Source organism: Ylistrum balloti, unplaced genomic scaffold (assembly GCF_031769215.1).
Source record: "Ylistrum balloti isolate Yb309-2 unplaced genomic scaffold, AGI_CSIRO_Ybal_v1 Utg370572, whole genome shotgun sequence".
In the NCBI taxonomy this organism is placed as follows: domain Eukaryota; kingdom Metazoa; phylum Mollusca; class Bivalvia; order Pectinida; family Pectinidae; genus Ylistrum; species Ylistrum balloti.
The window spans coordinates 76,329-93,717 of NW_026782358.1; the positions used below are offsets into that span (position 1 = coordinate 76,329).

At 38.0% G+C, this 17,389-nt stretch overlaps 1 pseudogene; it reads left to right on the forward strand.

Annotated features, from left to right (window-relative positions):
• The first annotated feature begins 284 nt into the window (after nucleotides 1–284).
• Nucleotides 285–1,489, forward strand: LOC132556460 (uncharacterized; annotated as a pseudogene).
• Nucleotides 1,490–17,389: the final 15,900 nt, after the last annotated feature.

The window sequence follows — 17,389 nt, forward strand, 5'->3', positions numbered from 1 at the left end:
CAAAATCACTGTTATACACTACAGTATCTTTACTAGATAAAATCCCAAATTGTAAAAGTAGAATATTAAGGTAAATATCCTAAAGCTATGAAGGTTCTAATTTAAATTATATTTCTAAATAATTCCCAAGCTGTATAGTTATAATTTAAATTATATTTTTAAAAAATCTCAAATCCGTGACACTGATTTTGTTACATAATTGCATGTACTTTGCCCCGATCAGCTGTTTACTCGTCCGCCATTAAGTCCCACAAGCGCACGTTGTCCCACAAGTAAACACAGATATGGTTTTACGATGTGCATGGGGAACCTGCACTGCCGATGAGAGATACCCACAGCGACTGAATGGTGCAAGTTTGAAACTATTTCCAAAGCCGAAGACTAACCTGGAAAAATGTCTACGATGGATAAAAACATGTGGACGACCGCATGACCAGCTCAATGTCGACAGAATCAACAAACACAAAAGCCGTGTGCTCTACGGTATGTTATCGTTTAATTTTCTACACGGTTTTCCTTACGAATATTAACTTAAAGTTACTTGAAACACACGGCCCAGTTCAGTTAACATGTTCTGATAATACAAAACTCGGAAGTATAACACCCCTCCTTACTTCGTCTGTTCAATGTTGATGATTATGGTGAGCCCGGAGCCAAGCAGGCCTAGCTCACGTTCTAAAAAGACACGGACCTACTGTATGTGCTTGTCGTGGCATACATGCATCATCACGTTACATTATTTTTTTTAATTCACGGATGGATACTATCAGCTGATTATCATTATAGCAATATTTGAAGTAAACGTGGTTTAATCTGCATGGCTAGACAAAAATATGTGTAATTTTGTTTTGTTCCAAAATGCAACTTTCTTTAATTTCTATCACAATAGTCTAAGCATGACAGTTTGAATTATTTAAATATTAGTTGGTATTCAAATTGATGAGAAGTCATTTCATATCATCTCAGAATATCTGAACAGCACTACACATTTCTGTAAATCTTAAACATGAAGGTTATAACACATTACCTAGTAAATCTCAAATTATTCATTTTATTTGTACACAAACTTATGTAGTATTTTTTTAATCAAGGGTCATTAAATTATATACCCCAGCTATTGTAGGGTACAGGTGCCTTGACACAAAACAGAACTGCAATGAGCTGGCAGCCTGACACTATAAAGATAATGTATCTTGCTAGATACAGACTGTCAGCATAAAAAAATAATCAATTTAATTACAGCTGTATGTTTTATTTTCCTCTCAGCATTTTGAAGGAGGTAATGGACCAACTGCTTTATTCCCTGATCCATTACCAGCTGATGGCTCAAAAAGTACCCCAGCAAGGCCGTTACCAAAAAGAAGATTGCTTACCTTTGGCACAGAGCCATCAGATAATAAAAAGAGGAAAACATATCTTTATTACTGGATAATACATGTAGGACACAAAAAAGTCATTTTTTAACAATTAAATATGTATACATATAAAAGGCAAGAGTGTTGTAAAATACAAGTTGAAAACATCTTCAGATGTTAGTTACAAGTCTTTAATATTGTTTACAGAAATACTTAACTACTATCTTTTTTTATATTATTCGCTGAACACAGACAGACATTCTTTATTTCCTCCTTACGGAGATTAGTCTTAGCATTTTCAACACAATATTATGAAAAGTTGTATGGACATAACATATTCAGGACAGTCGTATAGAAATAATAATAATAATATGGACAATGACATGACTATAGATATTACAGCATATCACGCAATACCACATGTGTGGTAACATAGTCGTGATGACATAATCCTTTATAAGAGTTCATTCATTTCGAACATCATGCATGGAATATTTGAAGCCATATTTAACACAAGTGCTTCCCATTCAGAATCCGTCACATATATATTACTTCTATCTCCTAGAAGAAAACTGCATTGTACCTTTTCAGGAGCGTTCGAAAATTGAATATAATTTTGCACTTCAATAGCGTTAACAACACCGTCTAGTAGCTTATCCCTACTTTTAAAGAGCTTTGGACACAACAATAAAAAATGCAGAGCTATGTCTTTGCTTCTTTTACCACATAATTTACACAGAACTTCTTCAGACTCACATTGATATGCTAATTTGATCAGCTCGGCAATTTTCTAAGTTGATTTCGGGTGCTTCCTGGTAAGTTTCCACAAGGGATTAGGGCCTCTCTGTGGATGTATCGATATGTATCTACTGAGAGCATCAATGTTATTTGCTCTTTCAATCCAAATTGCATCATAGTAATTCTCAACACAGTTTTTTACGAGCATTTTCCAAACGAATTAAAAACAGCGTTTTCCAAATGAAACCTGTATCAGCGCGACAAAGTTTGTTCCAGAAGAACAGCTTTCTTACCTCCACTTCTCCCCAGATATCGCGCATTCCTAACGCCCTTGTTGTAATGAGTGAGAGAGATCTCTGTTCGAACCCTTGGCATCGCCTGGCGGCTGGGTTCTTTCCAGCTCACTGATACAGGATTTTGTTGGGTCGGACCATAATTCGCAACGGTATAAGATACTGGAAATCACGACCGTTTCTACCACTTTACTGCTCAGCAACGGATTCATTCCATTTGGATGAATACCTACACTGATGAGAGAGTTGAGCGACTTCCTTCCTTTAGAACACGCTTGATGTATACCCTCATTACATGCAAGATTGGAGCAAAACATTACACCAGCAGATACTTTGGATGTTTCCCATGAAATAGGATCGTTTTCTAAATAACAGTGTGCAGTTGGTGTTTTTTGATTGCGTTTTTGTTGTTGAACTGCATCACTGAACTTTTATTAGAATTGTAATTAAGTCTCCAAAGATTGGCGTAGTTTTGTACGATGCCCAATTGCTTTTGCAACTTACCAATGGAAGCCGAAAGAAGACGGGTGTCATCCGCCAGAAACACGCACGGTATATGTAACTGGCTTATTACCAGCCCGTGGCCAGCTATATCTAGTTGCTTTGCGAGGTCGTCGATCATGACTAAAAATAGCCAAGCGGATAACGTTCGGCCTTGACCGACCCCTTGTAGCAAAGGATACTCCTCTCCTCTTTCTCCATCGAATAGTACGCACGCGGTAACATTTGAGAATGAGTTTGCTAGATTGTGCAAAAATTTCCGTTTAATCCTAGCTTATACACTTTGTAGAGCATCCCATTAATCCAAACACTATTGAAAGCTTTGGCATTATCAAGAAACGCCGTGTAGACATTTGATCCTAGTTCCAAGTATTGACATACAGATTCTTTAACGGCAAATGCTGCTGTTATACTACCACATTGTGGTCTAGAGCCTTGTTGCAAAGGATGAGGGAATCCTATGTCCGTGCACTTTTTCAAAATACGTTTATACAGAATTTTTTCTAATAACTTTTGTAAAATTGGTGTTAGGGTAATGTCTCTGTAGTTGTTCATGTTAAGTCTGTCCTTGTTTCCGCCTTTAAATAACGTTATAACAATTCCTTTTTTGAAATGTTTCGGGTATTCCTCTCTACTGATGATAGATTGAATAGGTGTGTCACTATATCTATGATACAGTCTCTGCCGTAACGTAGATGTTCAGTTACGATACCATCGTGTCCTCCTGCTTTGCCATTTCTCATTTCGCTTATGGCATCTCTAACTTCATGCGACTTTATTGGTTTCTTGCATATAGTATTATCATTCTGTTTGCTCTGTCGATACATGTCTGCTAACTTGTCCTGTATTTCGTCCTTAAACTTATTGCTGAAAGTGTTTTTTCAGAGGGCTTCGATAGCGCAATATAGTGATCGGTCCATGCCTTCCTATTTCTGTCCGGGTCACGGCTGACTACATTATCCACACAAAGTTCCATCTTTCGCTTACGGACAATGTTATAGAATGTTCCTATATCTACATTGGCTGCCTCTTGTAAATCCCCCAGCTGTTGTAGCTCATAGACTTCGCGCGCAGCGTCTAAGGATTTTCGAAAAACGCGCTTGGAGCGCTTATATGCTGTGCATGTTTCCGATCTGGGGCCCCTTGGTCGGCCGGCATGAATCCACTCTACCGAAACTGTCGCATGGTAGTGTGAAGATCCTTCACTTGTCCTGCGTTCCAGTACGGCTTAAGGTATGGGCGGTATTGCTTCATAGGTAGAATTGCATTAGCTGCTTCGTGCAAGATATCTACAATACATTTGGTAATCTTATCAATATCAATTGCATCACGTATTGTTCTTTCGTTAATTTCCTTGTCTAGAATCAAAACATTTAATCGAGCCTCGTATTCCACTCTCTGATCAGTGGTAACTCTTTTCCAATTTATCGACTTTTTGTGGATCTGTTTCCGTTTATGTGCAGCAGGTATAACATAGCATATTGACACGGGAAGGTGATCAGACACGTTTAGGTAGTGATCATCGTGTGTATAGGACGATCTTACACAGTCGAGCTTACTATTTTCGACAAAAATACGGTCTATTAATGAGCAGTGACCGTCATTTGAAACATATGTACAACATTCTCCAGAGCTCCAGTTCTGAGAGTTAACAGATACAAGGTTGTTGTTCCTGAGAAACTCTTCCAGAAGTAAACCTCTTTCATTAGCTTGTTGAGTATTTTTAGCACCAAACATTTTCGAGATCTGTGCATTAAAATCTCCAAGAATTAGGACTTGGCCCTGTTCGCTATATCTTTCATGAACATCCGATAGACATTCAAGAGTTTCTTTGTACACACGGATTGGGAGATTAGTGGACGGCAACAGTGCTCCCAGGACATACAAAGTCGAATTATTTTCCAGCTGTACAGCAACGCCAATAACACAATCAGATCCATCATTAATAAGTGGTGAAACTGCCATTTGTTTCCTCCACATAATAGCAACACCACCAAAACCGCGTGACTGTGTCCGTAGCTCAGGATCTGCCGAAATACGTTCGTCGCTTCTACCGAAAGACTGAAACTTGCTATGAACACTATTCAAAAATATCATCTGCTCCGGAAGGAGCTAATGCTCAGTTATAACCGCTATATCTATGTCATTCAACAGCTCTGAAAGCTTGGGGGTACCATACATTATGTCCCGTGTGTTCCAGGTTAGTAAATTAATGTCAAGACAAAGAAAGGTCGCGTACATAAAGCAGATACAGCAGACAAAGTATACATTCACCATGACGACCGCTGATGCTCGTATTTTTCACTCGAACGTTCTTCCCATTCTCTAATTAACACGTCTTCTGGCCAGAAACTAGGCAGATTGACTCTATCGAAATCAGTTTCCCACACATTTAGCCTTGCTGTGTACGTTGGGTATCTACCGTCCCAAAACTTGATGATTTTCATATAGGTCACTTTAACTGATCTGTCAGCGGCATACGAAACGATACTGTCTATCACGTCTTCCTCTGAAGCGTCAGCTTTTATTCGTGACATCAAGAGTCTCTTGATCTTGGGCTTTCTTTTAACACCGCGAAATTCATATTTTGCAGGTTTGGAATAAACGCCGATTTGCTGTTGTGTATTATAACCATAAAAAGCTACTTTACGTTGCTTAGGCTCATTCGTTTGCTTGGTAGCCTCTACAGTTACGGACATGACGTTCGCTTCTGGGGTATAGGATTGAGCTGTCGCGTGTTCCAGGATCATAGAGTACCGATCTGGAAAGCTTCAGAAGAACAAAGCACGTCTTCCATTTTTATTATTTTATTCAACTTTTTTTAATTCCGCCTCCTATTTAGGAGAGTTAGAAACAAAAGTGAAAGTGAAAGTAGAATTACAGTTACCTCCCCTTCCTTATGTATTTCATAGAATGACATACATAATATCCCCCCACAAAACAAAATTTTGCAACCAAATTTTCGATGGGTATGGAGATAACATGAATTGTAAGAGAAAATATGGCAAAAGCATTGATATATATTAGCAAATACTAGCAAGCTCACTTAGAAACAAGGAAGATAATTCACTATCATTTGAATTAATACAATATAGTCTCAGAGCTTCTGTGATAATAAGCAATATTTTCATAACTGAACTACTTTTGGTGTCTGAAAATATACAAGGACAAAAATTATATGCAAACAATTTGGACAAAATTGTGATGAACATTAACTAAGATTTCTCAAGTACTTAGTATCCTTTATCTACTCTTGCAGTACATAAATCTGAAGACTTATATTCAAGCACATTGTAATTGATTCATTTAATGAATATTTCTTAATACATGTACATTTGACCAAATATATAGTCCAAATTTGCTGAACAGCATAATACCACAATTTCCATTATTGCATTCAAAAGAAACATCAGAAAGTAAGATTGACATATTCAAAATCAAGATATTAAAAAAAAAATAATTGCATATGCAACAATATCAAAGTATTATCAACTTATGACCATGTATATAGGAATTAAGTCACATTACATCATATATTGTATTGAACAAAATGAAATTTGTAGATGAGTCACTGGAAAAACTGCAGAATTATGATCATTACTAGAATTGGTCATTGTTCAGTGTTCACCATTATGAAATCCATCCAAAATACAATTATCTTGTGAGTTGATTATCATAAAACTCAGCAACTTCATAACATGTATTGAACTCACAAAAATGAAAAAAAATTCTTAAAAATTGGATACTATTCTCATGGTGTAAATAAATGAACATTGTTACTGTATGCTGTGGAAAACAACAGTTCATAAATCATTGAAAACTATATGCTTTGATTATGTGAAATTCACTCAAATACAATATGGTGAATAGAAAATGTCAATTATATCAAACACCAAATATCAGTGTTACCATTGTTATACAACATTTTCAAACATTTTAGGATATCCCTAATTAAAAAACCAAACACTTCGAGTTTGAAATGCAAAAACTACATGCAACTCAGAAAGTTCAAGAAACAACTGATTAAACGAAAACACATTTTTGTCATCACATTAACATGTATCAAATTTGAACTGTCTCTATAAATGTACATTATTAATATACCAGTTCAGTGCAGAGTGGGTGGCGGATTTTTCTGTACAGCCTTTCTAACATTTGCGTTCAAGTCAGAAAATGGTACCCTCATGGCATTTTGAGTAGATTCTCCTACAAAATGTACCTGATATTCAATAACACCATTGTGCTTTCTCTGCCCTATCACTTTCTTAACTTTATAATACACATCATTTGTGTCCATTGCGACCTCAGAAGAGAAAGTGTTCACATTATCATCACTGCAATATCGCTTTGGTTTCGGCGCATTACGACGAGGTCTGGTTAGTGAAGGCAAATCTGCAGCTTCAGATTCAACTTGCTGAGGCAAAGCAGGCAGTTGTCGACGTTTACGAGAAAGTTGCTGTTGTCTTCCCAAAGGAACGTCCAAATTAGTGTCCTCCGAGGAAAGTTCCTCTGATCTTGAACCAACCGATGAACCTTGAGACTCTTGGCTGTTCACAAGTTCTAAGGTCTGCGTTGAAACATGTACACGAGTACGGCTTTGCTCATTGGTAACTACCTTACCCAGAAAGTAAGGAGATGGATGGGGTTCTCGCACATATGCCATTTTAAGTCGTTCGATATGAACAAGAGAATCTAGTTTTGTTTGAGAATTCGGATGTCGCAGTTTCACGGTATGTTAGGAACAGATTTCCTTAACAACAAAGGGACCATTATATTTGTCCTGCAGTTTCTGCCCTGGACCTGTGGGGTCATGTAAACGATAAACATAGTCACCTGGCTGAAGTTGTAATTGTTTCACACCTTTGTTCATTCTATCAATCATGGTTGCCTTAGATTTCTCAACCGTTTCCAACATGTTTGTACGTATGGTTTCCAACCGTTCCATGAAGTGTTTCAGGTAAGTTTGAAGATCATCAGGAACACCTCCTAGCTGAGTATGACAAGGTGCCAATGGGAAACGAGGACGTGTTCCAAACACAATTTCAAAAGGTGAGTATCCTGTACTGGCGTTAACTGCAGAGTTTATAGCAAAAAACGTTCCTGCCACGTGTTCATCCCAAGATCGAGTATCTTTTTCCAGTAGTGTCGTCATACGTACAGCTAATGAAGCATGGGTTCTCTCACAAGCCCCTGAGCAGTGATGTGCATAAGGTGGAGTAAATTCCTGCTTGAGTCCCAACAATTTACATACTATCTTTGTAACTTGTGCTGTAAACTCTGAACCATTGTCAGTGATGAGAGTGTCACACACACCATACTGTGTGAACATGTTGTATATTGATGTAGCCACTGATAACGCATCCTTTCCTGCGATTGGTGTAGCCACCAACATTTTACTGTACATATCTACTGCTGTAAAAACGTATGAATTGCCTCTGTAACTTACCGGTAAAGGTCCAAATAAATCTGTTTCCCACACTTGAAATGGTGCATGAGGGGAAGGGAACGCTGTCATACCATTCTTTGTGTGCCGTTGTGTCATTTTCCTACGCTGACATTCATTACATGACCGTACATAGTTTGGTATGACAGTGTGCATACGTGTAAAGAAATAATGTTCTTTGACTTTATCCAATGTATCCTGGATACCACCATGACAAGCAAGCGGTGAATTGTGGTACAAATCAAGGATTGTCGTTTGTAACACTTCAGGTACCACAAGTTGATATGGGTTTAGATGTTGAGCTCGCTTTGACTTAGGCACTCGAGAATGAAACAAAATATTGTTCACTAGAAGATAGTCACTGGACTCCAACAGAATTTGACGAGACAATTTTTGAGAATTTGGTAGATTTCCATGTTGTAAATATTCAATAAGTGGCTTTAAACCTGAATCTAGTTTCTGAAACTCCCTGATTTGTTGGTCTGTCAAGTTAATCCGAGAAACTGAATCTAGCCTCTTTTGTAAACGCTCCTGATTATCCGAATCAGTAGGTTCTAGAGTTATGTCCCCTGAATCACTTTTCAAAGTACTTGTAGTGTCTATCTCTGTAGTTTTATCAAACCACGACTTCACATCTGTGTCAACCTCTGTACTGATATAACTCTGTGATACATCTACCCTTTGGTCAATGTCTGTTGTAACATCAGAAACATTTGTGTTTTCCAAAGAGTCCTTAGATGTTTGAGTAACTGGGTTTTCAGTAACTGTGCTAGCCTTGTCTGAGTTGTCGTCTACCGTAGAGTAACAAGTAGGAAGTGTAGAGATAGTAGGGGTCGTCTTAACACAATCAGTGTCGGAATGACATCCAGATATCATACACTCGCGTTCAGATTCAGTAACACTTTGGAGTCTGCGTTCCCACGCACTCCCCATAAATCTGGGTTGCTTTTTCCGAGATTTTGGTTCCTTGACTTGACTAAGATCAGCTTTATGACCGTCATCTAGCTTGACCTCCTTACTGTCAATAGATCGTTGACGCTTAACATGACGGTGACGTTTGACACCTGACCATTTACCTTGGACTGTATACTCATCAGTATCTCCGTCATACCCCAAATCAATGTCAGTGTTCATGGGTACTATGGGTAACGGTATGGCAACAGAATTCACAACATTTTTGTCCATGTTCACTGTACCACTGTTTGTATTACCACAAGAATTGTCATTTTCAGTATCATTAGCTCTGTCACTGTCTCTGTTGCCTAGCAACTCTTCAATGTGTCGTCCATTTGGTAGCCTTATATGTCCTGTAGATTCCGGTACATCGGGAAAATGTGGATCTTCCTCATCTGGGCTTTGGAAATCGACCTTATATGTGGCATACAACGAGATAATGCGTCCGCAACTACCATCTGTGCTGCAGGTTTGTATTCAATGTCGAAATTGAACTGTTGTAGAATTGTCAACCAACGTTCATAAATGGCTCCTTTGAGTTTCTGCTGAAACAGCGGACGGAGTGCTTGGTGATCACATTCGACAATAAACTTGTTTCCTCGTAAGTATGAAGCACAATCCAGGATGGCTGTTGTCATACCTAATAGTTCTAGTTTTGTCGGACCATAGGAACGTTGCCACTTAGAGAGGGCTTTAGATCCAAACCGTACTACATGCGGAATCTTGGATTCTGTGTCGGTATCACTGTGATATTGGTACAACATGTACCCAATACCATGGCTTGATGTGTCCACTGCTAATCTGAACTGTTTATCAAAACGAGGAAAAGCGAGTACTGGAGAATTGAGCAAGCTGTTCTTCAACTCCTCAAAAGCGGATTGGTGTTCGAATGACCATACAAATGCCACATCCTTCCTGAGTAGCCGATGTAGAGGAGAGGCTATCGGACTGAAGTTAGCGATATATTTCCGAAACCATCCGATCATTCCCAAGAACCGTCGCAATGATTTGACATTGGTGGGCGGGGGTACTCCTTAATAGCAGCAACTTGTTTGGGTGGTGGTGATATACCTGACCGAGTTATCAAATGGCCTAAAAACACAATCTCTGACTGGGCAAATTTACATTTCCGAGGACCTAGCTTTAGTCCTGCTGCACGGAATCTGTCAAATACCTCAGCTAAGTCAGATAAATGTTGTTCGAAAGTCTCTGAACAAATTAAAACATCGTCCAAGTAGCATAAAGCTGCTTGAAATGTGAGTCCATGCAAGACTTTATCCATCAAACATTGAAACGAATTTGGAGATGTCCGCAATCCCATAGGAAGCCTAAGAAATTTGTATGTTCCGAAACACGTATTAAAAGCAGTGTACTTTGTCGACTCTGGAGAAATACTCATCTGGAAAAAGCCAGAAGATAAATCAATTGACGTTAAAAAGTTTGGTATACGTGCAGTGAATGATTCAGTTAATTCCTCCAAGTCTGGAATGGTGTAACGGAATTCTTCCATCTGAGAGTTGAGAAATCTGAAGTCACAGCAGAAACGATATGACCGAAGTGCCTCTTCCTTAGTCATGGAGGAGTTATTCCCCTTTGCTCGTTGATTTGTCTTAGATACAAGTACGACAGGACTTGTTATGGGTAAATCCTCACCATCACTCACAGGGGAAATAATACCCTGCTTGACTAGTTCCTCCAACTGATGTCGTAACACCTCGCGCTTCTCTGGCGACAAGCGATACGCCCTCTGATGAAAGGTTTTCGCATCCGGCTTTAAGCGAATGTTATGTTGAACAAGAGTAGTAAAGCCTAAGGCTGGATTATCTTTGGTAACAAACAAGTCTTTACTTTCAAACAGACATCTTATTAACTTTTCTTTCTGTGCATTGTTCAAATTGTCATTACACATGTCAAAATTCTCAATAAATTCATGAAATTCTTCCTCATAGTTTGTGTTGTCACTGTTTTGCTTACATGTACCCTCAGACATACCAGTATGGTCCTGAGTAACCTTAGATGTCTGTACATTAGCACACATTTTGTTACCATCTGATACTTGATTTGGACTACTACACACTAAAACACCATCATTACTATCAAGTAGTGTTAATTTTGCTAAATTGTTACCCCTAAACACAGTAACAGTAGAGTCTGTTGGGTTAAGTATTTTCACAGGAACCATATGGTTTAAGGTAACAGTAACTACAGCTTTAGCTACCAACAGACCTGCTCTAGACACATGAGCACCAATAGTACACACACCCTGAGTACCAAATGCAAGTCCATCAGGTACCTTTCCCCAAATAATAGCCTCACTATTGGGCAATATTTCTGTTGTTTGTTTACATTTCACATTAAACTTTGAAGATTTCACACATCTGTCAGAAAAATCTAGAACAATACTGTTTGACTTCAAATAACCTGTACCCAAAATAAGTGGGTGTGATACCTGGTCAATAATATACACTGTAATTGTACATGTACCTTTGTTATGCATTTTGACCTTGACCTTTGACTGACCTTCAACACTAACAACCTGATTATTGGCCAGTCTCATACTTTCTTGACCTGAGCTACTTATTGCTCCTTTACAATGATTTGGTATTTTGTCAAACAAATATTTAGAGATCAAATTAATTGAACTACCAGAATCTAACAATGCTGACACTTTCATGACACCAATATGAATAGGCATAAACAAAAAATGAGAAAAATTGTCTTGATCACAATCAATATCAGTGTCCGAAGAAAAATTTTCATTGTCTTGGTCCGTTAACACTTGGCGCTCAAAGTTATTACATTTGAGTCTCTCCCCAGACGATGGCGCCTGTAACCGCCTGGGACTGGCTAGTTTCCCAAACACACTGTGGCCGTATGTCCAAATTGTTCACATATTTGACACTGTATCTCAGGAGTGCTGGATCTTTTGCCATTCCATTTACAGTAAGCTTTAGTATGGCCCTGTCCCTTACACTTGTAACATGTCCGCCGTGTAGAACTTGTACCTTGGCAATTTTGCTGCTGGGTCTGTGAATTTAACACAAGATTGGACAGTTTTGACTCAATCACCTCCATCCGTCGTGCCAAAGATTGACAAGCTGCAGCATTACCATTGTCTTGTTGAATCGTGGCAGCCTGGACCATAGGGGGTGCTGGTACCACATGTGGGGCCTGTACTGGTACTGACTGGACAAGTGCTGGTTGCTGATGAGGTTGTGGTGCTTGTACCACATGCTGGACCTGTACTGGTACTGACTGGACCAGTGCTGGTTGCTGATGAGGTTGTGGTGCTGGTACCACATGTGGGACCTGTGCTGGCACTGATTGAACTGCAGTTTGAGAAAAGGGAGATGGAGAATACCTCAACTTGTAAGCTTCCCCCATTTTCGCTTGTGACAAAGCCTCGTGTAAAGATGTGGGTCTGCCTGTACGCACATAGAGTTTTAGCTGATCTGGAAGACCATTGATGAACCTGTTCATGATATCAATTTCTGCCTTTCCTAATCTCCGCCCTTTCTGGACTAATACAGAATGAAAGTCTTCTATTGGCTGTCCCACTTTCAAAATGACAGTGTTAAACAGTTCATTATCAGCTATCAACTGTGGGTTCTGACTTGGATCTGTTGACATAAATTGTTGCTCAAATGCTTGTTTCACTCTGCGCCAAGCCACTAACGTTGTGGTAGAAAGCTGGCTAAACCACGTGAGTGCTGGACCCCCTAAATGTAGGTGAAAACCTGCAATAATTTGGGCATCCCTTCCTTCTAGTCCTTGCAATACAACATAGGAAGTGAATTCTTGCAAAAATTTACACGGATCCTCATGAGCATAGCCATGAAAAGTTTGTAAGGGTCTGGGGGTGAAAAATGAAAAGTTCCCGCCGTTTGGGGCGGCCATATTGGTTGGGTTATTGGTGCGCGATTGACCACGGGGAGTAGAAGATCTGTCAGAAATATCCCAGTCTTTCATAAAACTGTAATCATCATTCAGCGAAAACATTGTACAAACCGTCAATGTACCACAACACGATTAGAATTCTCCACCATGTTCCAGGATCATAGAGTACCGATCTGGAAAGCTTCAGAAGAACAAAGCACGTCTTCCATTTTTATTATTTTATTCAACTTTTTTAATTCCGCCTCCTATTTAGGAGAGTTAGAAACAAAAGTGAAAGTGAAAGTAGAATTACAGTTACCTCCCCTTCCTTATGTATTTCATAGAATGACATACATAATAAGAAATGATAAAAGTTTGAAGAGCAAGCTTGCTGTTTCAGTTAACACAAGATAGACCAAAACCAGCATCATGATAACGGTGCTCGTGGATTCTTTATTTGGGAAGTTATGATGGACCCGAATGTGCATTTTGACGGGTTTTTATTTTCGAGACTTCAAATGCCAATATTAATTGTAATAACTTCAAGTCACCCTACATCCGTGATCCGTCTTTCAACCGTGCGTTCGTCCGTCCATATACAATTTTTGTTAATGCTCCAGATGGACAATTCTCAAATTTCATCTGTAGGTTCTCCTTGGTCCCTTGTTGAGCCAATTTGATTTCAAATTGGAATAGAAACACAAAATAGCTGGTTGTCGGCCAACTTAGATTTCCATAATTAAGACTGTTATCGCTATTTCTTGAGAATTTTCGGATGAATCTCTCTCGAGATGATAATTCAGATTCCTTTCTCTTGAATTTCACCTAATAATTTTTTATTGCTTTTTCTTAGATGTACTAGATAGGTCTCTCGCCAATTTCATATTCATGTCCCCATTGGTCCCTAATTGTGCCCGTTTGAATTTAAAACCAAATGGCCGACAAGTGGCCATCTTGGAATTCGCAAAGTAAAATTTGTTATGGCTATTCCTTGAAATGTGCATGATGGACCTCTCTAAAATATCATATGTAGGTTCCTCTAGTGTTTGTGACTTAACAGAAAAAAATGACTTTCAGGCGAACTCATTCAACTCAGGTGAATGCCCTGTCTCAGTGAGTCTATTATTTATAATTCCAGTATTGACCTGGTGTTTATAACCATTTTGGTCGTAGTTATGCAAACGTAGATTTTGAATTTTTTAATAATCTACTGAGGAACATCAATATTACTTTTATTATTTCATTAATTCAGAACTGTCATATCAAAATGACACTGCAAAAATCATATAAAACAGTAAATTATAATGCATAATTTACTACGGCGTTCCTGTTACGGACTAGTGATTGCCATATTGGTTTCTCGAGGTTAATACGTGTATGTTTGTAGAGTTTTCACTTCTATTTTCCTATTTTTGATCATCATACTGACAAATAATTCATATGGGATTTTCCACAATATCTAAGAGGTAGAGAGTATACGCTGATAACTGGGAGTAGTTAGGCCAAGTAAGATCAAGTTTCATATGTATAGACTAAACAACAAGCTGTCCTTTTTTCTAAATTCTTTTTTTACACCCTATGTGCTATGTCCCAGAGATCGACGATCGGGAGTGGAGGGGGATTATTGGTGCATATCCGTCTGTATTTTATTGGTCTATTGTTTTATTTCAATTTGATTTTCAAACGAGTTCAATACTGGTCGAAATCTGTCATCAATTTGCCAAAGATAACGGACTACAATCCAAATAGATGATTTCATCCTTCCTGTCAATTAACTGTTGGTTTGGTATATTGTTTTATATAAATAAGATCTCTGAGGGTTTCGATATTAGTCAACCTTCGCTCGTGACATTTGAGCACACTTTGGTATAAAATTAATGTCAGAAAGTTGAACTAAATTTGGTACATTGCATTATAGGCAGGAAAGGACGAGATGCGTTCAATACAATGCATTTCGAGACTTACAAATTTCAAAGTTCTGTGTAAATAAATAATAATAATAAAAAAAAACAAAAACAAAAACAAAAAAACCATCAGAGCTATTGCCAGCAAAGTAAAAACACCATTTTAGGAGACACCGTTTCAACACGAAGACACACGGTAAAGGTGACAACATTGATCAATATGTTACCTACTCTGATTAAGGAATGCAAATTGAGAAAGCATTGTGACGATCTAATACGATATCGCATGTTTTATGGTGTAAACAACGAGAGGCTGAAAGAGCATCTCCGGGATGGAGAATGAACACTCACGAAGTCAATATAGGAGGTGGTGGTGTGACTACACACATAATGAAAAATCTCAATCACAAAGAAGAATCAGTAGACAGTGTTTCTAAGAAAAGAATGGGACAAGAACATTAACAAAAACTACATAATCCAGGAACTTCCCTAAATCCGAAACTGGAAAGTTCAATGTCTTGTAGACAATGTGGAAAGAAACATGGCCAAAAAAGTGAAAGTCCAGGTTTGGGGAGTAAACCTTAAGTACAATACAAATAATCACTTCATGAAATGTTGAATCTATTAGCACACATACGTATTCTTCAAAACCAAGACGAAGGGTTAAAACTGTCAATCTCGAGAATGTGGATGAAGAGTTAAACTCTTCATTTGTTCTGAAGTTAAATGCAGAGAAAACTCTGAGACAGAAATGATGACAGATGAGGCGTTCGTCCACCTAACAATAAGAAATGTGGATACCAAATAGTTCAGTGATGAGACAGGTTCACAGCCGAACATCTTACCATCACCTCTGGCGAACAAAAGGAGTCCAAAACCAGTTATAAAACGTTATACGATCGAACCACTTAATTTGAACTCGGTTATATAAAAAAAATCTGTTAATCTGAAATAAAAAATAACGCAGTTAAAGTGTCTTCTTTGCCTTAGTATTTTCACCTCGTTAATTTGAAATCGGGCAATCTCGCATAATTTGAAAGGTAAATACTGGTCGTAGACAGTACCTATGAACCGTTTTCACATCACTGACTTTGAAGGCCACCTGGCGCCCGTGAGCAGTGTCGTCACGCTTTGGTGCGTCCGTATCTCGCGTTCAACGCCTAGGTGGTATACGATGCAAAAGAAATAAATTATGGGTATTAATAAATAAACTGTGTTTATTATGGCAACGAATGTCTTGGTTATTTTAACTTTGTAGATATAAGAGAGCGATAAACCAACCTTATATCGAATACACAGGCAGGATTTAGAAAAGGTTACTCAACGACAGAGAATATATTTGTTCTACATGCATTAATTTCCTTATACTTCTCACAAAGAAAAAAACTTTTTTGCACGTTCATTGATTTTAAAAAAGCATTTGATACCATTTGGCGAGTAGGATTATGGAAGAAACTAATTGCGTCTAATGTATGTGGGAAAGTTTTAAAAGTCATTAACAATCTATACTTAAATACTAAATCCTGTGTCAAAAACAGAAGTGAGTCCTCAGATTTTTTTTATTTGCAATGTCGGATTGAAACAAGTTGATAATTTATCGCCATTTTTGTTTTCATTACACTTAAATGATCTAGAACGATTTTTGATCGAAAATAATGTTAATCCTCTACAAGAAATAGAGACAACATGCCTGAGACATATTGGTTTGTATCTGAAATTGTTCATTATATTGTATGCTGATGACACTGTGATGATGGCTAAGACAAAAGCTAGTCTTCGAAATGCTTTAAATTGCTTTCAAAAATACTGTGAAACATGGAAACTGACTGTCAATACTCAAAAGACTAAAGTCGTCATATTTGAGGAAAGAAAAAGTAGAGGTACTTATTCATTTACTTATAATAATGAGTCCCTAATGGTTGTAAACTCTTATTCATATCTTGGTGTACTGTTTAACTATAATGGTACGTTTGTAAAGGCTAGGACCCAATTGATAGAACAGGCTAGAAAGGCATTATATTCCATTACCTGTTGATATCCAACTTAAACTATTTGATTCACTTGTGTCACCTATTCTATTATATGCATGTGGAATACGGGGATTCGAGAATGTAACTAGCGTTGAAAAAATACATCTACAATTTTGTAAAAGAATTCTTAAACTGAGAAGCAATACCCCAAATTATATGATATATGGGGAACTTGGTCGTTATCCTATAGAAATTGATATCAAGACTCGAATAGTGACTTTTTGGCATAGAATTATTACAGATGAGAATAAATTATCATGTATACTCTATAATTTAATGAACAAACTTCAGTCAC